At 36.4% G+C, this 26,874-nt stretch overlaps 3 pseudogenes; all 3 read left to right on the top strand.

Annotated features, from left to right (window-relative positions):
- Positions 1-2,828: 2,828 nt before the first annotated feature.
- LOC149287370 (protocadherin alpha-6 pseudogene) lies at positions 2,829-5,144 on the top strand (annotated as a pseudogene).
- A 2,325-nt stretch (positions 5,145-7,469) lies between these two features.
- Positions 7,470-9,797, top strand: LOC149287369 (protocadherin alpha-6 pseudogene; annotated as a pseudogene).
- A 5,996-nt stretch (positions 9,798-15,793) lies between these two features.
- On the top strand, positions 15,794-18,133 carry LOC149287368 (protocadherin alpha-8 pseudogene; annotated as a pseudogene).
- The last annotated feature ends 8,741 nt before the right edge of the window (positions 18,134-26,874 follow it).

Genomic DNA, 26,874 nt, shown 5'->3' with positions numbered 1-26,874 from the left:
GACTCAATATAGTGGTTAGATGAAAAGAATGCACTTATTAAAGGAATACTACTTGTTATATGCATTCCTCCTCTTTTCAAGAGATCACAGGTAATTGTACAATTGACTGAGAATTATTTCGTAAACAATTAAGCAGTTAAAAAGCCTGGAATTGCCCTTATGAAAAATTACTGCAGTTTTTTCTGAAGTAATACTGCAGTTTTTTGGACATGAAAAAACTGCAATACTGCACTTTTACTGCAGTATTATTGCATATTTACTGCACTTTTACTGCAGTATTACTGCACATTTACTGCACTTTTTTTTATATACTGCAAACCTACAGTTGTACTTCAAAGTACTGCAGCTTTATTGCATTTGTACTTCCGTACAAAAATAACTGCAGTACAACTGCAGTACAGTGAAGTACAAATGCAGTACAACTGCAGTAAATGTGCAGTAATACTGCAGTAAAAGTGCAGTATTGCAATTTTTTCCTGTCCAAAAAACTGCAGTATTACTTCAGAAAAACTGCAGTATTTTTTTTGTAAGGGTGATTCCAAATGTGGGCTTTGCATTTGAAATCTGTTGCTGTGAGCTCTCAATGTGAGGCCCAAAGATCAGACAATGGAGTAAAGCATCATTAGGCTGAAACAACCAAAACCCCTAGTAGAAACATTACGAATGGCTAACTCAACAATTTGGTACTAAAAAAGAAAGAAAGCGCGGGTGAACTCATCCACAACAAAAGGCATGAACAACGGGGGAATCAATAGTGAATGATCACATAATCACAAAAATCAATCACATCATCTAGCTGTATCAAGAATACAATCAAAGTCTGCAATCAAAATTACAAGTCATCAAAGTAAAAACAGAGGGTTTTACCACAAGGTGAATACCATTGGTAAGCCTCAAGAATGGGAAGGGCAGAGCAGACTTTGCCAGAAAACACATACAATATCTACCTACTAGAACAATATTCTTTGAAAATATAAAACTAAGATCGACCTATACCAGAATGATAGGAATGAGAAGAGTACGGAGAAGGGAACGCACAGCTCATCATTCGAAGCATATGACATAAACTGTGAAAAATGGCGGAGGCAGTGTTATGGCATGAGCATGTTTGGCTGCCAATGGAACTAGGTTAATTAACTAGGTTAATGTTTCTTGGGGATATGACTGATGTGCATAGGGGCTATCAGCTCAGATTCAGCCAAATCTAACTGATGTTAGATATTCACAGTACAGATAAACAATGACCCAAAAACATACTGTAAAGGCAACCAAGGAATGTTTCAAGGCAAATAAGTAGACTATTCTTCAATGGTAAAGTCAGTTATCTGATCTCAGCTCAATTAAAAATGCATTTCACTTGCTGAAGACAAAATTGAAGAAAGATCCATGTACAAAGGCTTGGCAAAGCATCACTAGGGAGGAAATCCAGAATTTGGTGATGTCCATGGGTTCCAGACTTCATGTATCCATTCACTCCAAATGATTTGCAACCAATTATTAATTATTATAATTTTGTTTATGATTATGTCACTATGTCTTGAGCCCCTGAAAAAAGGCATTATTATATTTTGAATTTTGAGCCATAGGTAACCTACTAAATGTACTTTCTTACAAATGCTTCTTCAGAAATGTGTAATGTTCCAAGGAGCTGTTCTGCTTATTTGATATGCTGTGGAGGTATCAAATATACAATAATGGAAAGGCTGAATGATCATATCAATACTTAAATTTTGGAGAAAGTGTGAAACGGTGAACAAAAGGTCTGAAGATATGATCAGACATCACTTACCTTGAGAGAATGATTCAAGAACTTGCTAGTCCTGTTGATTCTTCTGACAGATTCTAAGCAGATTTAGAATAGCAAAGCTATAAATGCATTGAAAACAAAACATTGTGAAACATATTTGCTCAAACTGTATAATGTAATTTTGCTTCATGGGAATTTCTAGAATTTTATTATTGTGTTATGTCTACAAAAAGTCACAATAGAGGTACTAAAGATGTTAACAATACATTTTTTGTTATATTGTTCTCAAAGAGGGGTATAACCAAACATATGCAGGTGTGTTTTGTTACATTATTGCATATAGGGTAATAGTTGTCCTTACTTCTTACTTGTGCCTCATAATTGACCTATATATACTTAAAAGTTCTCATGAAAAATAGTGATATATTTTCAATTACATTTTAGGTGGGTTTTTTTAATAAGCGTATGTTGAGAAATCTACTCAGCTGTTAATGCAATAAATTACATAACTATAACCTTGATAACATAAGGTTAACATATTCTGTTGTGTGTGTTATATATATATATATATATATATATATATATATATATATATATATATATATATATGTGTGTGTGTGTGGACAGTACTGAGTATACCACTGTTTTACACACTAAATTCACACTAATTTAGCATAATGTATGTATTAAACTGGCACAAAAATGCTGATGCCCCATCAAACATCTATATTATTTCTCTCCAATTTTCAACAAATATTAAGTTTCATATGCATACTGGGAAAATAACATCCCTATTTCACCTTTTTAAGATCCAGAATTTTATTGTAACTCTCCTTTTAGTCACTAGGTGTCACTGTTGTATCACTTTTTTTGCAAGAGGAATCCTGCAATTCCATTATTACATCAGATCTTGGGGTCTGTGGGTTTTTTTAAAAAGAGAATAGAATAGAGGTAAAAGAAGAAATATTTTTGTAATGATTTAAAGAGCATTAAAAATCCAACAATATTTTCAGCTGTAGAAATGTGTTTGAAGAACAGTATTTTCTCATCAAGAGCCAGGCTGCTTCTCTTCATAGTACAAATGGCTGTTGATGTTATCCTGAGTCAGCTTCATTATATGGTGCCGGAAGAATCAAAACATGGAACATTTGTTGGAAGAATTGCTCAGGATCTTGGGATGCATATCAATGACATTAATTCCAGAAGATTAAGAATTGTCTCTAAGGATGGCACAGACTATTTCCAGGTAAATCTACAAAATGGAATATTATTTGTCAATAAGCTGATAGACAGAGAAAAGCTTTGTCCAGAGACCAGCATTTGTATTGTGCAGCTAGAGATCATAGTGGATAAGCCTGTGCAGATTCATCATGTTGATGTAGAGATTGAAGATATAAATGATAATTATCCAGTTTTCTCATCAAAAGAATTTAAACTGTTTATATCAGAGGTGAGGCTGCCAGGATCCCACTTTCCACTAGAGGGTGCTGTGGATGCTGATATTGGATCAAATTCTATCACCAACTATGAACTGAGTTCCAGTGAATATTTTACATTAGATGTTCAAACATATACCCAGAAAACCAAATCTGTCCAGCTTGTCTTAAAAAAAGCACTAGACAGAGAACAAATCCCTCTTCACAATCTAACGCTTACTGCATTTGATCGCGGTAAACCAAAATTAAGTGGCACAACTCAACTCTATATTATAGTGCAGGATATCAATGATAATGTCCCATTGTTTGACCAGCCATTTTACACAGTTAGTTTGTTAGAGAATTCTCTTAATGGAACTGTTGTCACAACGCTCAATGCAATAGATTTAGATGAAGGTGAAAATGGTGAAATTTTTTACACATTCAATAAAGTAGCTTCACAATATATTACATCAGTCTTTAGCATAGAACAAAATACAGGGATTATCCGAGTTATAGGTGATGTTGATTTTGAAAGAAAAAATGTTTATGAAATTGAAGTTGATGCTACCGACAGAGGTGCTAGTGCCCTGACTGGACACTGCAAGGTCATAGTCAACGTAGTAGACGTAAATGACAATCCACCAGAAATGGCAGTGACATCACTTAATGCCCCAGTTCCTGAGGATGTGTCACTAGGTTCAGTTGTTGCTGTCATCAGTGTTCATGACAGAGATTCTGGATTGAATGGGAAGGTGAATTGTGACATCTCCAAAAATGTCCCCTTTAAAATAACATCAACACTAAGGGAATATTTTTCACTGGTAGTGGATGGACCATTAGATCGGGAAATTGTTTCAGAGTATGACATTGACATAGTGGCTACAGATGAAGGATCCCCTGCTCTTTCTGTGAAAAAGTCAATCAAGATAGAAATAAGCGATGTGAATGACAACCCTCCAACTTTTCCACAAATTTCGGAGACAATTTCTGTTAAGGAAAACAACCCTCCAGGCTCTCATATCTACACTGCGTTGGCTGCTGATTCAGATATTAACCAAAACTCCTTCATCACATACTCACTTATTGACAGCAGCATTGATGGGATTCCTGTATCTTCTTATATATCCGTAAACCCAGAGAATGGAAAAGTCTTTGCTTTATTATCATTTGATCATGAACAAATGGCCCATTTTCAGTGTCGAATAAAAGCGATTGATGCCGGATTACTTCCACTGAGTAGCAACCTGACTTTACATGTTTTTATTGACGATGTTAATGACAATGCTCCATCTCTTATCACTCCATATTTAAGTAGCGAATATAGACTGACAGAGATGGTTTCAAGATCTGCTGCCGAAGGTCATTTGGTGACAAAAATTAAAGCAGTTGATGCAGACACCGGTTACAACGCGTGGCTTTCCTATGAGTTTAAGGATCCTCCTCAAAACATCCCATTTAGTGTTGGACATCAAACTGGGGAAATTACTCTCATTCGTCCCCTCATGGAATCAGATAGCGATGAACACAGGTTATCCATCATAGTGAAAGATCATGGAGACCCAGAGATTTCATCAACTGTGACTTTAGTCATCTTACTTGTTGAATCTGGAGAAGATTTACCAGTCGAGACAAAACATCATAAAAGGAAAGAGAATGATTTTTCAGATGCCAATATTTATCTGATTATGTCTATTTGCTTGATCTCCACTATATTTCTTATTACTCTTATTGTGTATACAGTTTTGAGATGGCATAAGTATACACAAGAAATTAATGACCTGAAACAACATAATGTTTGTCCAAGCATAGCTGGAAGTTGGACTTACTCACAACAACGTCAATATAAGATTTGTTTAACCGGAGCGCCAGCCAAAAATGATTTAATACTCTTTACTCCAAATTATCCCCAATCATCATTGGATGACACGATTTCTAATAATGGCAGCTTGACAACAGATTCTGCTGGGAAGGTGAGATAAATATTTTTGGCCTTTTAAAGTAGTATTTGGTGTTTCATATAGTTGAAATGTATGCACCAAAGAATAGAATACTAATACTGATTTGATAGGATAATAGCAAATTAAAGGGATATTACATTTAAACATACATTATGAAGCATGTGGATAATGATCTCCTTCATTACACTCGACGCCGTGGCTTAGTCAGATTGCCTATTTTTAAGATCTAAGCAAGGTATAAACTTGTTCACACTTCTTATAAGTATTACTTGTTTTAATATGCATCAACTGAACAGTAACATGGCAAGTCTGTTTCATCTGTTTAGAACAGTTTTGTTTTATTTACACATTATATAATTGGTACAATTTAGAATTTTAGATATCAGTTTAATTATAATTTTTAATGCAGTATTAATATCTTAAAGCTTTTTGTTTGATATTTTATTTTTCCTTTGTGCGCATCTTTCAGGAGTTATGTTGTAATTTCTGCACTGACGTTTAGGATGCTTGAAGATTGGTGCTTACCAATTTTGAAGCAATGCTTGAAGATTTTGGTGCTTACCATAAAAACCAAAATGTTTTATATGCCCAAAAAATTAACAACCACAAACACCAGTATGAATCAACCTTAAAAGTATAATTAGTTTGATAATAACATACAAGAATGGCATCAGTTCCATAATATCACTAACTGTGGCAAAAGCATAATTAAAAGGCTTCTAACGTTGGCTCCCATTAAAAAGGCAACTTTTCTTCCTCTGGAAGTGAAATTTGCATACATATAAGCAAAACAGAATAATATTCAAACATATGAGTATGTTATTAGAAAAATTCAAGAATATATAGAACTGACACAATATATTACTGATTTACACATGATCAGTGTTTATTCGCCATAGAATTCCTTAAAATATTGCCCATTAGTGTTACTCACCTGCCCCCTGTTCACACGCCGCGGCAGTAGCCGCCACGGAGGTGAAGGAGAGGGAGACCCCCTTCCACTGCACGGCCACGTCATGGAGGAGAGAGAGACCCCCTCCACCGCACGGCCACCTCAGCAGCAACTGCCACGGAGGAGAGAGAGACCCCCTCCACCGCACGGCCACCTCAGCAGCAGCCGCCACGGAGGAGAGGGAGACCACTTCGGAAATCCGCTTCTAGTGGCAAATTCCCAAACTACAGGACTTCATGAAGGGAGATTACGCCACACTCATGATGGTCGCGATTCCTGACACAGGAAGGGATGTCATGAAATTTTTGGCGGGAGATGAGAACTTCCTTTGCAGATCCCTATATAAACCCTTCAGACCGAAGATGCCTTGCCTTCTGATGGTCTTCTATGCCTTGTGCTAGTTCCAGGGACTGCGTGTATACATTCCTGATTTTCCTGTTTGACCTTTGGCTTGTTCTTGACTACGTTATCTTCTGGCATCCTGACCTCGGCGAGTTTACCATTTATCCTGTCCTCCAGAATCCTGACCTTGGTTTGTTTATACTTACTGTTCCCTTGGGTCCTGTCTGGCTGCGGTGTCTCCAATAACCATTGTAACGTGACAATTAGACTTTAAAAACAAACAAGTGTGGTGTAAATGTAGGCCATTGTAAAAAAGGAAAGACTGTCATTTCTAATTAAGACATATGATGAATTTACGGGCACCAGACAAAAAAAAGAATACATTTAAAACAAAGAGGGAGTTAGATATGTGATAAATAAGAAAATGACTCAAATCTCTATGTGGTTTAGAAAATGTTAAGACTCCCAATATTCTCCAAAACAAAAAGTTCACAAAAATGTTGACTACACAGATATATATATCTTTGTATTATAAAATGTAACATGTTCGCTAAGGTTATTGCAGTTACTATACAAATGCATTAAAATATGTAAATTGTATAAGAACAAATCTAAAAAATTATATATTATGAATATCAAAGATTAACAACACGCGCTGGATTGATTTATCACTAATTTATCAAATATGAAACACATTATGAAACATAAAAAATAAATATTAAATATGAAGTTAATTAAAATAGTAACAATGTAATTGCATAAACAAAATGAGTAAAAGAAAAAAAATATTTTACCTTTAAAAAAGAATATTCTTGTATTTTGCTATTGAGTCACTTGGTGTCACTGTTGCCTCATTTTTTAAAATCAGGACAGTAGTAAGTAATTCTATTAATTTACTTGGTCTTGTTCAAAAGCATATTGGTGATGGAAGATTTTTCTTTAAGATTTGAAGATTATATTTAACCCAGAAATACTTGGGAGCTTTTGAAATGTGTCTTCGATACAAAAATTTCACATTACAAAGCAGGCTGCTTGTAGTCTTCATAATCCAAATGGCTGCTGATGTTATCCTGAGTCAGCTCCATTATATGGTGCCGGAGAATTCCAAACACGGAACATTTGTTGGAAGAATTTCTCAGGATCTTGGGATGCAGATCAATGACATTAATTCCAGAAGATTAAGAATTGTCTCTAAGGATGGCACAGACTATTTCCAGGTAAACCTGCAAAATGGAATATTATTTGTCAATAACCTGATAGATAGAGAAGAGCTTTGTCCGCAGACCAGCATTTGTATTGTGCAGCTAGAGATCATAATAGATAACCCTGTGCAGATTCATCATGTTGATGTAGAGATTGAAGATATAAATGATAATTATCCAGTTTTCTCATCAAAAGAATTTAAGATAAATATTTCAGAGGTGAGGCAACCTGGATACTATTTTCCAATAGAGGGCGCTGTGGATGCTGATGTTGGAACAAATTCTATCACAAACTATGAACTGAGTTCAAATGAATATTTTACTTTGGATGTCCAAACCTACACACAGAAAAGCAAATCCCTGCATCTTGTGTTAAAAAAGGCACTAGACAGAGAACATATTAATGCCCATAATGTCATCCTTACTGCCTATGATGGTGGTAAGCCAAAATTAAGTGGCACAACAGAGCTCCTTATTACAGTGCTAGATGTCAATGATAATGCTCCAGTGTTTGATCAGTCATTTTACACGGTTAGTTTGCTAGAAAATGCTCTCAAGGACACCATTGTTATCAAGCTGAATGCAACAGATCCAGATGAAGGCGATAATGGTGAAATATTTTACGCATTTAATGATGTGGTTTCAGATCAAGTGACATCAATATTTAGTATAGAGCATCATACGGGAATTATTAGAGTTATAGGAGACGTAGACTTTGAAAGTAAAAGTTTGTATGAAATTGAAGTTGATGCTATTGACAAAGGTCCTAATGCACTTGCAGGGCACTGCAAGGTCATAGTTAATATTGTGGATGTAAATGATAATCCACCAGAGATGGCAGTGACATCATTCAATGTCCCAGTCCCTGAGGATTCATCACTAGGATCAGTAGTTGCCGTTATTACTGTTCAAGACAGAGATTCTGGATTGAATGGGAAGGTGAATTGTGACATTTCCAAAAATGTCCCATTCAAAATAGCATCAACAATAAGGGGATATTTCTCACTGATTGTGGATGGACCTTTAGATCGGGAAACCGTTTCAGAGTATGACATTGACATAGTGGCTACAGATGAAGGATCCCCTGCTATTTCTGTGAAAAAGACAATCAAGGTTAAAATAAGTGATGTGAATGACAACCCTCCAACTTTTTCACCAATTCCTGAGACAGTTTCTGTTAAGGAAAACAACCCTCCAGGCTCTCATATCTACACTGTATCAGCCTATGATTTCGATATCAACCAGAATGCTTTCATCACATACTCACTCATTGAAAACAAAGTGGATGGAATCCCCATATCTACTTATATATCCATAAACCCAGAGAATGGGAAGATTTTTACTTTACTATCATTTGATCATGAGCAAATGGCACATTTTCAATGTCAAATAAAAGCAACTGATGCCGGATTACCTCCACTGAGTAGCAATATGACTTTGCACATTTTCATTGAGGATATTAATGATAATGCCCCAGCTCTCAATATTCCATTTTTCAATAGTGAAAACAGACTTACAGAGATGATTTCAAGAAATGCTAAACATGGGCATTTGGTGACAAAGGTTAAAGCCATTGATGCAGACTCTGGTTACAATGCTTGGCTTACTTATGCGTTTAAGAATCCTGCCCAAAATATACCATTTGGTGTTGGTCATCTAACTGGGGAAATCATTGTCATTCGTCCCCTCGTGGAATCAGACAGTGATGAACACAGACTGTCCATTGAAGTAAAAGATCATGGTGATCCAGAAATGTCATTGATAGTAACTCTTGTCATATTACTGGTAGAGTCTCAGCAGGATTTACCAGTTGAAAAGAAGAATTTCGACAGAAAAAATGAAGAATTTAAAGATGTCAACATATATCTGATTATGTCTATTTGCGCAATCTCCACTGTATTTCTTTTAACACTTGTTGTGTATACTGTTTTGAGGTGGCATGCGTGGACACAAGAAATGAATGAACTAAAACAGAATAATGTTTGTCCAAGCATAGCAGGAAGCTGGACTTACTCTCAACAACGTCAGTATAAAGTTTGTCTAAGTGGAGCTCCACCCAAAAATGATTTAATAATCTTTACTCCAAACTATCCCCAATCATCAGTGGATGACACAGTTTCTAACAATGGAAGCTTGGCATTAGATGCTGCTGGGAAGGTGAGCTACATATACAAATAAACATATAAATCAGTTTTAAACACATAAATGAGCTTAAACGAACATATACTGAAAACTGTATTATAATTGGGTATATTTTGGAGCCATATATTGTATGAACTGTGTTTTCTGTACTAGAGTATTATAAGGAATATAACATAATATAATATGCTATTTGTGTATAACATAAGTAGGCAGCAAAAATGTGTTTTTGCTTACTGGTGTCACACTGCACACAGGGTTATTTCATGCATAGTGACCCATTATTGACCTCATTACTGTTCAACTGACCTATACTTCAAAATGTATACATCAGTAGGAATTCACATTTGACAAGGAGCTGTTTCCTACAAGATGGAAAGTGCAACTTTTCAGCAGTGAGTTAATATTATCTAATTAATGGTGACTGTGGTGAGAAAGTGGAATAAAATTCCTGTGAAGGCTCTAGAGGTTACAAATGGTACAACTGGTATAGGCATAAGGCGTGAATAAAAGTAAAAGCCATCAAGCAGAAGTAATAGATAACCTTAATGCCACCAAAATAAATGCCTTTTGCTTTGTTGTAATCACCATTACAACACCATTATGATAAACATGATCTTATTAAAAATTTAATATATGTTAGAGGCATTAAATGATTTTTGCTTACTTTTCCTTTGCATATAGCTCCATTAATTTAGAGGAGACAAATGGAAAGGTTCACATTGGTAGCTTCACCCATATATATGCTTCAACTATTTTGACCATACAATTTGCCCATTTGCAAGTCATGGCTTCTGCAACATAAATGTGGCTCTGTGTTTGACAATGATTCATGGTATGTTCCAGTCTAAAAAGAATATATAGAGAAGTAGCAAAACCTGTGAAAAAGTTATTTGCATTGACTTTATGGCTAGATTGACAACCATTTTTGCAATGTTGCTCAATTGTAGACGGCCAGGGAAAAACCGTAGAGAAACTAGAGACAATCATAGTCTTCTTCTCTTATCCAGATAGAAATATTGAACAGTGCAGCAGCTGTAGAGTAATCTATGCATTTTGGATGATAATCCATGGATCAGGTAGAATTTCACTCTGGCATAGAAGCTAGGGCAGAGGCGTATCTACTGAAAATAGCGCCTATGGCAAGCACTGAAATTGCGCCCCTGTCCAAATATCTAAAACCCATTTACTATCCCCTGCTGCCTATATATATATATATATATATATATATATATATATATATATATATATATATTAGTCCCTGCTGCCGATAGTGGGTATAGATCAACACACAAACCCAGATCAATTGAAATTCACTTGTGATCTCAGCACTGAAGGTATATATCAAATAAACAGAATCAGACATACAAGTCCTGTATTTGCAGGTATTCAATAATAATATATGAAACGTAGCATCGCAGGTATAGATCCACTGAATAAGACAAATTAACCATGTATTTGCAGGTACACATAAATAATGTATGGAAACATAGCATAGCAGATATGGATCTACAGAATAACACAAAAACCCAGCTTTGCAGGTAACGATCAATTGGAATTCACATAAAAACACGGCATTAAAGGTATATTTAAAACCCCCTAAATTACAGGCATAGATCACAGGTTGCACCCCAAAGCCAGCCCTGGCGTCCACACTGCCCACATAGAACCTGACCAGCGCCCAGATTACACACATAAAATTTGCAATCTTTGTCGCCAAATAGCCCAGCACAAGTCAACTTTGTCCCCAAACAGTCCGGCCAGTGCCATCTTTGTCCCATATACACCCTGCCTGTGCCATCTTGGTCCCCAAGGCTCAAACCTCCTGCTAGTGCCATCTTTGCCCTTCCACAATTATACATCTATGATACAAAAACACTTTTACAGTCACTCACTAATTCACACTTTAATTCAGACAACTCATCCACACATTAACTCATGCTCTCCCTCATTCACTCAATGCATCCACACATTAATGCACACTCTTTACTTATATCTACCCCCTCTCCCTTATCACTTTTTAACCCCCTCCCTCCCTCCCTCATCACTTTTTAACCCCCTCCCTCCCTCATCACTTTTTAACCCCCCTCCCTCATCACTTTTTAACCCCCCTCCCTCATCACTTTTTAACCCCCTCCTTCATCACTTTTTAACCCCCTCCCTCCCTCATCACTTTTTAACTCTCTCATCACTTTTTAACTCCCTCCCTTCCTCATCACTTTTTAACTCCCTCCCTCCCTCATCACTTTTTAACTCCCTCCCTTCCTCATCACTTTTTAACTCCCTCCCTCATCACTTTTTAACCCCTCTCCCCCCCCCTTCTCTCTCACCTTGAAGTCCAGCGACGGGAGGACGATGCTTCTGTCTTCCTGCACCGCTGCTTCACTGCTGAGCGCCGTAATATGACGTCATATTTCGGCGCCCAGCAGTGAAGCAGCGGGCACCAGCGAGCGGCTTTTAAACGCTGTCTTCTTTTTTTTTGATGCGGGGGAGAACGAGGGGCGCCGAGCGGTTGCTAGGCGCCCCTGTCTCTCCTCCGCATCAGTGTTTAAAAGCCGCTCGCTGGTGCCGGTATTTCATGCAGAGCGCCGCAATATGCCGGCATATTGCGGCGCTCTGCATGAAATGCCGGCACCGGGACGGGGTAGAGGGCTCGTGGAGGAGAATGAGGGGCGCCGAGCGGTTGCTAGGCGCCCCTCTCTCTCCTCCGCATCAAAAAAAAATAAAAAAAAATGCTGGTGAGCGGCATTTAAAAGCCGCTCACCGGCGCCCCCCTTGAGATGGCGCCCATGGCACGTGCCATGGCTGCCATACCCTATATACGCCTCTGAGCTAGGGACACCATCAAAAGCATCAATCTCATATAACTACACACTAACTAATATAAACCACATGCATCCCATCCTTACATTTATCAACTCATGCATAGAAACCACTTTTTAGGGTGCTCTTCATTTGAAATTTGTCATTAGGGCCCCATATGCAAGCATTAGTGGGCCCTTTGCACAAACCTTTCAGTTTACATACAGGTCAATGCCCTACTCCTGTGCACAGCTGCTTGTTAAAAAAAATAGACAAGGTTGTCCCCTATCTCCCTTTTCTGTTTTGATCAACTGTGTGACAAGATGCACGAGAAAAGATGAAACCAACTTTTTGGTAGGTTAGCAGACTTTGAACTGAAACAACATAACTCAGGGGGAGATGGATTCTTTATAATGTCACAGAAACAAAGAACCATTTGGCCCACCCAGTCTTTTCAATTTCTGAATGCTTTCCTCAGTCTCTGGTATTATCTTATATCTAGGATAGCCTTATACCTGCCCCATGCATGCTTAAACTCCACATCTACCACCTCAGCTTGAAGGCTATTCCATGCATCTACCACCCTCTCAATAAAGTAATGTTTCCTGATATTACATTTAAACCTTTGCCCCTCCAATTTAAGACTATGTCCTCTTGTTGTGATAGTTTTTGTTCTTTTAAATACTCTCCTCCCTTGTTGTGTTGATTCATTTTATGTATTTAAATGTTTCTATCATATTCCCTCTGGTAAGTATCCTGCAACCATGAACCAATTATATAGGAAGGCTCCTTGAATTCTCTCCAAAGTATCTATGATGTTCTGGAGATACGTTCTCCAATACTGTACACAATATTCCAAGTGAGGTCTCGCCAGTGCTCTGTACAACAGGATAAGCACTCTCTTTCTAGCACCTCTTTTCTATTGCTAATACCTCTCCCTATAGAACCAAGTATTCTGCTAGCATTTCCAGCTACTTTATTGCATTGTCTGCCTACCTTTAATTCCTCTGAAATAATTACCCCTAAATCCCTTTAGTCTTCTATGTGGGGCAGAGTCAAAAGCCTTACTGAAATCTGGATATGCAATGTCTACTGCACCACCTTGATCAATTATTGATCAATTAAAATAGAGTATGAGGTCACGTGACCAGGATTGGGAGGAGCTATGAAACAAATTTCAAGGCAAATAGTCCTATAAAACACTAAGGGAAATATATATGAATATAAAAGAAAGGAATACAGGTGACTGTGACTTATTTTCACCCTTTTCAGATTTCTTTGCAGACATTAAAATCAACAACTAAGAATATATTTTCAAGTTTAGCCAACGCCGTATGTTTTATATCTATATAATTATCTGGTGTTAACTAATTTTTTTTTATTAACAATTGTATTTTTTTCCATTTTCTTAATTTTTAGTAATCACATTGTAATTATAAAGCTGACTTCCATTGACTTGAATTGTCAAAGGTAGTAGTTGTATTCAACCTGCAGGGGGAGCTCAGAGTTCTCAGGAGAGTCTAGAGAGACCCTCTTGGAAAATTTTGAATGGGCACCGCCATCTTGCGAGAGGTAAATTCTCTCGCAGTCGCACTTGTGTCCTTGGGTGGGTTTTCAGTATTACTGAATACCTTGCTAGCAAGGTATTTCTTTAACAACATTGAAGCTTAGAAAGCAATAATTGTTCCCCTTCTAAGCTCTTTTAAATCAGTCGTTCATTGCCATATTATATGTGGCGGACGTTGACGTCAGGGGAGGGGCCACAAGAGACCCCTGCTGCAATTCTCTTTGTTGCTGAATGTCTCGACATAGAGGCATTACAGATACAAAGTTTAAGCAAAGAAAGCGATCTAAGCACTCTAAGCTTATTTAATGCCATGACGTGCCAATCAAACTTTTGTTACCTTTTTTTTTTATTTGTTATATTACTTTATTTTTCTAGTGAACAGGAAGAGATATTGAACATTAGCTGATTAAAAGAAAGCATAAGGTCATAGGAAAGACTATATTAAGTTGGTATTGATACATTTTAACAGAACCTATACATTTCTTATGTTCATGTACCAAGGATTGTTTTTTAGCAATAATTTAGTCAAGGCCAGTTTAGACATTGGCCGTCATTGCTTTAAACATGATTCCCCCCCTTTTTTCTTTACCCTAGTCCTTCTTATGGTCATTTATACCTACACTGGAACAGAAACTTATTTCCAGAAACGTATTATTACCTGGTTTTGAAAGGTAATTACATTTAAGTCACTTCTGGTTCAGTCAGTTCCATGTCCCCCAAAACTAACAAGAATGCAACATAGAAACATTTTTTTGAGGTAGACAAATGCCTTTGTAAGGGAATTATCCCTGTTGGCACTTTTTGTCTATTCAATACATTTTTTGTTCGATTCTTAGTTTTTCATTGTGACTGCTGGATAGATTTAATGTAACAAATTAAAGACAAAGTCATTTTTAAAAAAATACTATGAAGTATGCTTTCTCCATACAAACAAATTTTGGACAAATGGACTGGACCTTATAAAGCATTGGCAAAATTCTACTGCACAAGTAGTACAACTGTAAGGTACCAGCTCAACAAATCTTTTTAGCATAGAGAATTTTACACATATTATTGTTATAATTTCCTGTCCTTCAATAAATACGTCAGAATCACAGAATAATTAACAGAATAATAATAATATAATTTATGCTTATTTTGCAACAAAAGTCACCATACAAATCCAGGTAAAACATTTTCAGGAAGTAACATTTTAATTTATACACCAAATATTGGAGATCCAGCTTTACCTTACATTACCTTTTTATCAAATAATAAATACAAAATAAGTAAAATGAAGAGACAATAAACCTTGTAAAATAGATTGGTGCATATAAATAACAAATTCATAAAGTAATAATAGCACAGTAAAAGCATGAATTATACAAGGACATGGGTCTACATAATATTCACAATATTATATACTTACAGGATTTAGTTGCTTGTTTTCCTGTCCAAAATAATATGTTTTTATTGTAAAATGTCTTAATAAGAAATATTGCTCTTGTTGCAATTCTGTGTCTTGCCACTTGATGTCACAATTGCCTAACTATTAGAAAACTTGACAAAAAAAATTATCATTTCAATAGCTGGCATTTTGTGCAAGCATTTTTTTCAGGGATCACAGGTTCTGTTAATTTCCTTTACTAGATACATTTTTTACTACCAATACTACAAAATTAGAGAAATGTATCTGCAAAACAATCATTTCTCATTAAAAATTAGGCTAGTTGTCATCATGTTACAAATGGCTGTGAATGTTATTCTGAGTCAGCTCCATTATATGGTACCGGAGGAATCAAAGCATGGCACATTTGTTGGGAGAATTGCCCAGGATCTTGGACTGCAGATCAATGACATAAATTCCAGAAGATTAAGGATTGTATCTAAGGATGGCACAGATTATTTCCAGGTAAATCTTAAAAATGGAATATTATTTGTCAATAAGATCATAGACAGGGAAGAGCTTTGTCCAGAGATCAGCATTTGTTTAAAGCAGCTAGAGGTCATAGTAGAGAGTCCTGTGCAGATTCATCATGTAGATGTAGAGATTGAAGATATAAATGATAATTATCCAGTTTTCTCACAAAATGAATTCAGATTAACCATAGCAGAATCAAGGGTGCTTGGATCTCGATTTCCACTAGAGGGTGCTGTAGATGCTGATGTTGGCACAAATTCAATCACAAACTATGAACTGAGTCTAAATGATCATTTTGTATTAGATGTTCAAACATATACACAGAAAAGCAAATCTGTCCAACTAGTTTTGAAAAAAATGCTTGACAGAGAAGAAATGCCTTTTCAGAATCTAACCCTTACTGCATTTGATGGGGGTAAGCCAAGATTAAGTGCCACAACTCAACTTCTAATTACAGTACAAGATGTAAATGATAACACTCCAGTGTTTGAGCAGTCATTTTACACAGTCAATTTGCTAGAAAATGCTCTTAAAGGAACTATTGTCACCAAACTGAACGCAACAGATCCAGATGAAGGTGATAATGGTAAAATACTTTATGCCTTTAATAAACTAGTTTCACAACAAATTACAACAGTATTTAGCATTGAACAGTATACAGGAATTATTTATGTTATTGGAGAAGTAGACTTTGAAAAGAAAAACATGTATGAAATTGAGATTGATGCTTTGGATAATGGTCACTATGCCATGGCTGGACACTGCAAAGTCATTGTTAACATTTTAGATGTTAACGACAACACCCCTGAGCTAACAGTTACATCACTCAGTCTCCCTGTTCCAGAATATATAACAGAAGGATCCATTGTTGCTGTCATCAGTGTTCAAGATAAAGATTCAGGACTGAATGGGAAGGTGAACTGCTACATTTCTAAAAATATTCCCTTTAAAATAACATTAACCCTAAGTGAATACTTCTCACTGATAGTGGATGGACCTTTAGATCGAGAAAATGTTTCAGAATATCATATTGAAATAACAGCAGTAGATGAAGGCTTGCCACCTCTTTCAGTAAGTAAATCAATTAAGGTAGATATAAGTGATGTGAACGACAACCCTCCAACTTTTCAGAAAATATCTGAGTCAATTTCAGTGAAGGAAAATAACCCTCCAGGCTCTCATGTCTATACCGCATCAGCCACGGATTCAGATATCAGCCAAAATTCCTTTATCACATACTCACTTATTGACAGCAAATTTTATGGGATTCCTGTATCTTCATACATTTCTGTCAACCCAGAGAATGGAAAAGTTATTTCTTTACTTTCATTTGATCATGAGCAGGCAAAACATTTTCAGTGTCAGATAAAAGCAACAGATGCTGGATTACCTCCACTAAGTAGCAATCTGACTTTGCACATTTTTATTGAAGATGTTAATGACAACGTCCCAGCTCTTATCACTCCATATTTGACTGGTGAGGCTAAAGTCACAGAGATTGTTCAGAAATCAGCTAAAGCAGGTGATCTGGTCACTAAAATTAAAGCAATTGATGAAGACTCGGGGTACAATGCTTGGGTATCTTATGACTTTATGAATCCTGCCAAAAATGTCCCATTTGCTATTGGACAACTGAGTGGGGAAGTCACTGTGATTCGTTCTCTCATGGAATCAGATGATGATGAATATAGATTGTCCATTTTAGTAAAAGATCATGGTGAACCACAGATGTCATCAATGGTGACACTTACCATCTTACTGGTGAATTCAATCGAGGATATACCTGTAGAAAGAAAAAATCACTATGAAAAAGAAGAAGAATTTTCAGATGCAAATGTTTATCTGATTATATCAATTTGTGTGATCTCCACTGTATTTCTTATTACTCTCATTATATATACTGTTTTAAAGTGGCATAAGTATACACAAGAAATTAATGAGTTGAAACAGTATAATTTTTGTTCACAGCAACATCAATATAAGGTTTGCTTGGGCGGATCTCCACCAAAAAATGATTTAATACTTTTCACTCCAAATGGAGTCATGGATGACACGATTTCTAATAATGGGAGTCTGGCATCAGATTCTGCTGGGAAGGTGAGATAACAAACATTTTTTGACATGTTAACGACAGTAATGTCTGCCGCTAAAAGGAGCAGGCTCGTTTGGGGAGATCAATGGAGTGGGAGGTCTGTTAATGCAGACCTCCGATCCTGCTGAGTATGAGTATATGAATGAGTGAATTAATGTTTGTGAATGTATATATATATATAAAATATTGTTGGCGATTTTGTTTGTCCAATTTTGGTGTGTTAACCACACTTTTATTAAAAGTAAGTAAAGCAAAAAAATTGGACAGAACAAAATTAATAACAATATTAATTTATATATATGATTGCTAAAAGCAATCACACTCCTATCATGCCCAGGCAACCAGTACATGCTAGAACCTGGGTATGCCTGGGAATGATAAGATTGTGATTGCTATTAACAATCATATGTATATATATGTATATTCATATTGTTATTTAATTTTTTTGTCCAATTTTGGTGCGTTATTTTCAATAAAAGTGTGGGGTTTTTTGTTTGTTTTTTTTTAAAGGTGGGAGGGGTCTCATTTTCAGTTTTGAACAAGTGAATGTTGAATTTTCGGTTTCAGTCCAGAATTTTCATTTTGGTGCATCCATATATAGTAAGCCAGACCCTGAAGTTATAGGGCTACACTACATCAATGTTTGGCTTAGTATATAGTGATAGGGGTTATGCTGCATTATTGTCAATGTCTGGCTCAATGTATAGTGGTAGGGAATATGCTGTACCACCGGCAATGTCTGCCTCAGTATATAATGATAACAGTTATGCTGTGCCACCGTCAGTGTCTGCCTCAGTATATAGTGATAGGTGTTATGCTGTACCACCGTCAGTGCGTGTCTCAGTATATGGTGATAGGTGTTATGCTGTACCCCCGTGAATGTTTGCCTAAGTATATAATGGTAACAGTTATCCTATACCACCGTCAATGTTTGCCTCAGTATATAATCATAACAGTTATGCTGTACCACCGTCAATGTTTTCCTCAGTATATGATAACAGTTATGCTGAACCACTGTCAATGTTTTGCCTAACGATAGAACATATTTTTAAAGTGTTAGTGTGTGTGTGTGTGTGAGGGTGGCACATACTGGATCCGCCCCAGATGCCAAATACTCTAGGTATGCCTATGGGTCCACGTTATTAACAATGTACTTTATATTGTGCATGTAAGCTTTGAAGAGGCTTCAAGAAAAAATAAATAGTTATGATGACAAAGGACACTCTTAATGGGTATATATTGTTTATGTTGATGAAAGCCTATGCAAACCATTACAATATGATATTAAACAAACACTAACAATTAGTTTTTATTGTGCCATAAATGTATTTCAAATAAATACGTACCTAATACACTACAGCTATTGACCTCCAGAATTTAGAAAAAACCCTATAAAAAAGTAACGATAAAATGAAAAATATATATGTTATATTTTCCTGATGTATTTGTGTTTTAATGAATCTCACATAATATTAATGTCAGGTTTACTAGGACAATATTTCATCATGGGGTAAAACATGGATAAAAGAAACCATGAATTTGATAAATTCATAGCATATTTATAGCATATATATATTTAATATAGTTAAATAAGTATGAATCAGTGTTAAACTTAACATCCGGTTTTAAGAATTTTGAAGGATTGAATGAAAAACATGACATGGTTTTGTATGCGTTTTTATTTCACTTTAAATATTAAGCAATGTGGTTTATTAGCAAAAAAAATGTGGTGAACACTTAAGCTATGTTTTTTGGATTTACCTTAAATAATCCTTCAAGTTACTTCCATGAGAGATGGTTTATGACTGTACTGAGCTGAGGTCATAGAAAACAAATACTCATAACTCATTGATGGTGGAGTCAGGACTTTTTTATTTTGACATATTGTGTGTGTAGGCATGAATATTTAAAAGTATATATTTCTTGTGCATTTGTACTTTCAATAACTGTATGTGTAATCCAACAAGATGCAGCCATATGCTCCCAAATATAGATGTTGATGTCCTTTATCCCTAAACTGCTGAGGTACGGTGGGGTTAACAGCTGGAAAAATATAATAAATATTACATTTAGACAAACCTGTGATGATGTTCATGAGGAAAATGTGTTGGGCTTTAATGGTTTGGTTTATATCATATCTTTGCAACCATCATATTTTCAGTAAATAAATCCCTGGCATTGCAAAGTTAATGTTAAGTATAGCCTATTTTTACTTATACAGTATGTAACCTCTTGCATCCAGGTCCTGATTGTTTCCACTGGAGTCAAGCTACCAGACACTTTCAAATCAATGGTCATGCCATCAGACGCTTTTTCTTTAGATTAGCAAAAGGTGCATTAGACCTGGAAATGTGATAATAATCATATAATGTTACAATTTTTAGTGGATTTTGCAGAGTTCTCACACAAATATATCTCCCTGCAAAATTAGATACGTTTATTAAACAAATTAAAGGTATTTAAATTAAAATTAAATTTAAATTAAATATCCGCTCATATCTAGCAAATTACCTTTTATAACATTTCTGCATATATTACAAAATTCCACCATTGGACCAACACATTTACACTGCACATATCTCACATACACACCCCTATATAATATCTTACAATATGGTGCATTTTTATTGTGGAAATTTAAAGATATAGCACCCCAATTACCAGCGCAGTACTTGATCAATGTCATATTTCAACATTTTACATGGGTTTAAAAAAAATTTCCCCATTGGACCAATACAGTTACACTGCAGATATCTCAAACACATGCCCCTCTATTATTTCTGAGAATATGGTGCATTTTTACTGTGGAAATTTAAAGCTATAGGGCCCCAAATATCAGCCCAGTACACAGCAACCGTCATTTTTCAACATTCTACATGGGGTTAAAAAAAATTTCCCCATTGGACCAATACAGTTACACTGCAGATATCTCAAACACATGCCCCTCTATTATTTCTGAGAATATGGTGCATTTTTACTGTGGAAATTTAAAGCTATAGTGCCCCAAATATCAGCCCAGTACACAGCAACCGTCATTTTTCAACATTCTACAGGGGGTTAAAAAAAATTTCCCCATTGGACCAATACAGTTACACTGCAGATATCTCAAACACATGCCCCTCTATTATTTCTGAGAATATGGTGCATTTTTACTGTGGAAATTAAAAGCTATAGGGCCCCAAATATCAGCCCAGTAGATAGCAACCATCATTTTTCAACATTCTACAGGGAGTTAAAAAAAAATTCCCCATTGGACCAATACAGTTACACTGCAGATATCTCAAACACATGCCCCTCTATTATTTCTGAGAATATGGTGCATTTTTACTGTGGAAATTTAAAGCTATAGTGCCCCAAATATCAGCCCAGTACACAGCAACCGTCATTTTTCAACATTCTACATGGGGTTAAAAAAAATTTCCCCATTGGACCAATACAGTTACACTGCAGATATCTCAAACACATAACCCTCTATTATTTCTGAGAATATGGTGCATTTTTACTGTGGAAATTTAAAGCTATAGGGCCCCAAATATCAGCCCAGTAGACAGCAACCGTCATTTTTCAACATTCTACATGGGGTTAAAAAAAATTCCCCCATTGGACCAATACAGTTACACTGCAGATATCTCAAACACATGCCCCTCTATTATTTCAGAGAATATGGTGCATTTTTACTGTGGAAATTTAAAGCTATAGTGCCCCAAATATCAGCCCAGTACACAGCAACCGTCATTTTTCAACATTCTACATGGGGTTAAAAAAAATTTCCCCATTGGACCAATACAGTTACACTGCATATATCTCAAACACATGCCCCGCTATTATTTCTGAGAATATGGTGCATTTTTACTGTGGAAATTTAAAGCTATAGCGCCCCAAATATTAGCCCAATTCATAGCAAATGGGATTTTTCTAAAATCTACAGAGGGTTAAAAAAAATTCCTCCATTGGACCAATTCAGTTACAGTGCAGATATCTCAAACACACCATTCTCTATGATTTCTGAGAATATGGTGCATTTTTACTGTGAAAATTTAAAGCTATGGCGCCCCAAATATCATCCCAGTGGACAGCTAATGGGATTTTTCAACATTCTACAGAGGGTTAAAAAAAATTCCCCCATTGTACCAATACAGTTACACTGCAGATATCTCAAACACATGCCCCTCTATTATTTCTGAGAATATGGTGCATTTTTACTGTGGAAATATAAAGCTATAGTGTAATTTAGTTATAAATATAAAGGTCCTGGTATATGTCACTGTCAAACAACCCCCCAATATGTGTTCAGCAACATCTCCTGAGTATGGTGATACCCCACATGTATAGGTTTATCAGATTGTTTGGCTGGTAAAAGGCTACTTTTGGACATGCGTAATTCAGGTAGTCATTTGGTCATTCTGCCTCTATATCCTCTTTGGATCATCTTTGAAGCAGACTACTTCAATTTACCCCATCAAACCATATATTTTTGAAAACTAGACACCACAAAGTATTTCAAATGCTGGTATTTTAACCCTTTTATGCATGAGATTCTACTACCTGTCTTTCCCAAAATTTAATTTTGTATTTTTTTCCACACAAATTGTACTTCAGGAATGAATTCATAGCTCCTGGTATGCGTCACTATCAAACAACCCCCCAATGTGTGTTCAGCAACATCTCCCGAGTGCAGTGATACCCCACATGCATGGGTTTGTCGGGTTGTTTGAGATTTAAAATCCCACATTTGGGAAGTGCGCTTTTTTTCTCTATTTTGGTCAGTCTGTACCTATGCCCTATTTTTGAGACAGGCCACTCCAATTTACCCCATCAAGCCATTTTTTATTAAATTAGACACCCCTTGGTTATTTGAAGTGCTTTTATTTTAAGTCTTTGTATGTTGAGATTTTAGGACTTGCTCAAAATAATAAACTTTTTTTATTTTTTTTTAATTTTTATTTATTTATTTATTTTACACATTTTGCTGGTACTGGATGGTTCCTCTGGTGACATCACTGCATAATTATTTTTAAATGTTAGCACATTTTTTTTTAAGCTTTTATTTTCCTTTTTTTTTTCCATATTTTACTAATCACATTGTGATTAGAAAGCTGGACTCCATTGACTTGCATGGTTGAGTGCAGTACCTGTATTAAACCTGCAAGTGGAGCCAGAGTTCTCTAGAGGGTCTGGCGAAGAGTTCTTCTTATTTTACTAGGAATTTTACTAGGAATGGTGGTCTGACTGATCCGTGGATAGTAGGAGCTATCCGTATGAGGGACTGACTGGTGATTCCTCAGCCCTCAAACAGGGGTATCCAGCCTTGGGTACAGTAACCCTGTAACACTGGTGGCAGCTGTGGGATGAATCCCACGACTTGGATGAAATCCAAACCACCAACTGGCCAGAGCATATATGGAGCAGGTCTATGAGAATTGAAGACGAGAGACACCAAGAGATATCCTGGAGGCATGTAGCAAAACAAAGGCTACCCTAATTGCGGACTGCAGAGAGATGGACCAGCACCAGGATGCCTCAGAGAAGAGCCTCAGACCGAGTGCTCTACAAAAGAACATTCTATTTCTGCACAGCAGCAGCAGCCGCCGCGACGGCGAGGGAGACCTCCATCCTCCACGCTGCAGTCCCGCCAGCCGCAGCCGGGAGACAGGTCCCGGGGTCCGCACTCGCTCCTCTTCACACCACCTAGTGGCGCCGGCAGGAACTAAATCGGCTTATACTGGGAAATTATGTATACGCCACACGCAAGATGGCCTCAGAGGAAGTAACGTAACGACAATTTGAATATTTGGCGGGACATCTCTAATTGGCGCCAAACTCCTGTGCCTATTTAAGAGACTCTCAAACATTCAGCCATTGCCTTCTGATGGTCGTGCCTATCTCGGTAGTGCCTATCTCAGTACGCGTTCCAGTTGTTTTCCTGTTATTGATCCGGCTTATCCCACGACGTTCCTGTTCTCCGGTATCCTGACCTCGGCTTATCCCACGAGTTTCCTGTTCTCCGGTATCCTGACCTCGGCTCTCTGGACCATCCCTTACCAGTCCTACCTGACTTCGATGTCTCCTTTCTACGCTGTGTCGTGACAGAGGGAATGCCATATTTTTACAGATATGTGCCATATATTTCAATATTCACTTGTGTTTAAATAAATGTTACTAGTTTTGCATAAAAGAATATAAAAATATTTATATTATTTAACCCATTAACGACCTTTGCCGGTTCAGGACCGTCACGGAAAGACGGTCACTTAACAACCTTTGACGGTCCACCTCCTAAACTTCAATGGTGTCGCCAGAATGCCTCGATCAGGAGGCACTCAGGGACACCAAACACTTACCCTGGGATGGACTGTGACCGCTCCGGAGAGCGGTCACAGCCGCCGCTGCCGGTGATCTTCACCATCGGCAAGATGGCGACCGTCCTGAAAAAAAATAATAAAGACGAAAAAGTTCGCTAGATGGTCTCCAGACCCTCTAGAGAACTCTGGCTCCACTTGCAGGTTGAATACAGGCACTGCACTCAACCAAGTCAATGGAGCCCAGCTTTCTAATCACAATGTGATTAGTAAAATATAAAAAAAAAAAAAAAGGAAAATAAAAGCTTAAAAAAAAAAGTGCTAACATTTAAAAATAATTATGCAGTGATGTCACCAGAGGAACCATCCAGTACCAGCAAAATGTGTAAAAAAAAAAAATAAATAAATAATAAAAAAAAAAAGTTTATTATTTTGAGCAAGTCCTAAAATCTCAACATACAAAGAGTTAAAATAAAAGCACTTCAAATAACCAAGGGGTGTCTAATTTAATAAAAAATGGCTTGATGGGGTAAATTGGAGTGGCCTGTCTCAAAAATAGGGCATAGGTACAGACTGACCAAAATAGAGAAAAAAAAGCGCACTTCCCAAATGTGGGATTTTAAATCTCAAACAACCCGACAAACCCATGCATGTGGGGTATCACTGCACTCGGGAGATGTTGCTGAACACACATTGGGGGGTTGTTTGATAGTGACGCATACCAGGAGCTATGAATTCATTCCTGAAGTACAATTTGTGTGGAAAAAAAATACAAAATTAAATTTTGGGAAAGACAGGTAGTAGAATCACATGCATAAAAGGGTTAAAACACCAGCATTTGAAATACTTTGTGGTGTCTAGTTTTCAAAAATATATGGTTTGATGGGGTAAATTGAAGTAGTCTGCTTCAAAGATGATCCAAAGAGGATATAGAGGCAGAATGACCAAATGACTACCTGAATTACGCATGTCCCAAAAGTAGCCTTTTACCAGCCAAACAATCTGACAAACCTATACATGTGGGGTATCACCATACTCAGGAGATGTTGCTGAACACATATTGGGGGGTTGTTTGACAGTGACATATACCAGGACCTTTATATTTATAACTAAATTACACTATAGCTTTATATTTCCACAGTAAAAATGCACCATATTCTCAGAAATAATAGAGGGGCATGTGTTTGAGATATCTGCAGTGTAACTGTATTGGTCCAATGGGGACATTTTTTTTAAACCCATGTAGAATGTTGAAATATGACATTGATCAAGTACTGCGCTGGTAATTGGGGTGCTATATCTTTAAATTTCCACAGTAAAAATGCACCATATTGTAAGATATTATATAGGGGTGTGTGTGTGAGATATGTGCAGTGTAAATGTGTTGGTCCAACGGTGGAATTTTGTAATATATGCAGAAATGTTATAAAAGGTAATTTGCTAGATATGAGCGGATATTTACCTTTAATTTGTTTAATAAACGTATCTAATTTTGCAGGGAGATATATTTGTGTGAGAACTCTGCAAAATCCACTAAAAATTGTAACATTATATGATTATTATCACATTTCCAGGTCTAATGCAGCTTTTGCTAATGTAATGAAAAAGCGTCTGATGGCATGACCACTGATTTGAAAGTGTCTGATAGCTTGACTCCAGTATTGTTTCCTGGGTAGGTTGCAACTGATTGTTAATTGAGTTTCTTACATTCACTTTAGTAAGTATGTTATTTTCCTTAAAACCTTCAGGCTGCCTGTTTGGCATTTATTAGTGGATCTTATGAGTATTAACTCAGTCTGTATATCCCATCAAAACCACAAGAACTCCTATCTATCTATCTATCTATCTATCTATCTATCTATCTATCTATATATATATATACATATACATATATATATATATATATATATATATATATATATATATATATATAGTAGTTTACATGTTGGCTATAATCCACAAACAAAAACAATAGCTAGGGTGACAATGGGCACTCTCAATGTGTACCTTATATAGTTTATGTAGATGGATATCTATAGAATGTAAATAAAATATTAGAACATAATAGAAAATGAAAACTGAATCATAATACATAATTAATTAATGCTATTCACTGCTTTAATATAGAGAACCCTTTACAAGTGATATACAGTTGTAATTGTTTATTTTTAATGAATGTATACAGGTTCTTATGGTATAATACATTAATGTTTGGATGGACATGAATAAAATAAATAATTCTATTCCCAAATTATAAGAAGTAGAGAGAGGTTCATTTTATTGGTCACTGAATACATTTTAATTGTTAGACTCTAAAAATCTAACATTTTTAGTGACCACTTTTGTTGCAGCTATAAACAGCATGATATATATTTATATGGTGTCTTACTCTCTGCATGCTTTTTTTTATTTAACTTTGTTCACATATTTAGGTAAATAGTAGAAAATGAATGTTA

This window comes from Sceloporus occidentalis, unplaced genomic scaffold (genome assembly GCF_023333645.1).
Source record: "Sceloporus occidentalis isolate IW3139 unplaced genomic scaffold, rSceOcc1.0.p SCAF_62, whole genome shotgun sequence".
NCBI lineage: Eukaryota > Metazoa > Chordata > Lepidosauria > Squamata > Phrynosomatidae > Sceloporus > Sceloporus occidentalis.
This window is presented reverse-complemented; position numbering and strand designations above follow the sequence as displayed.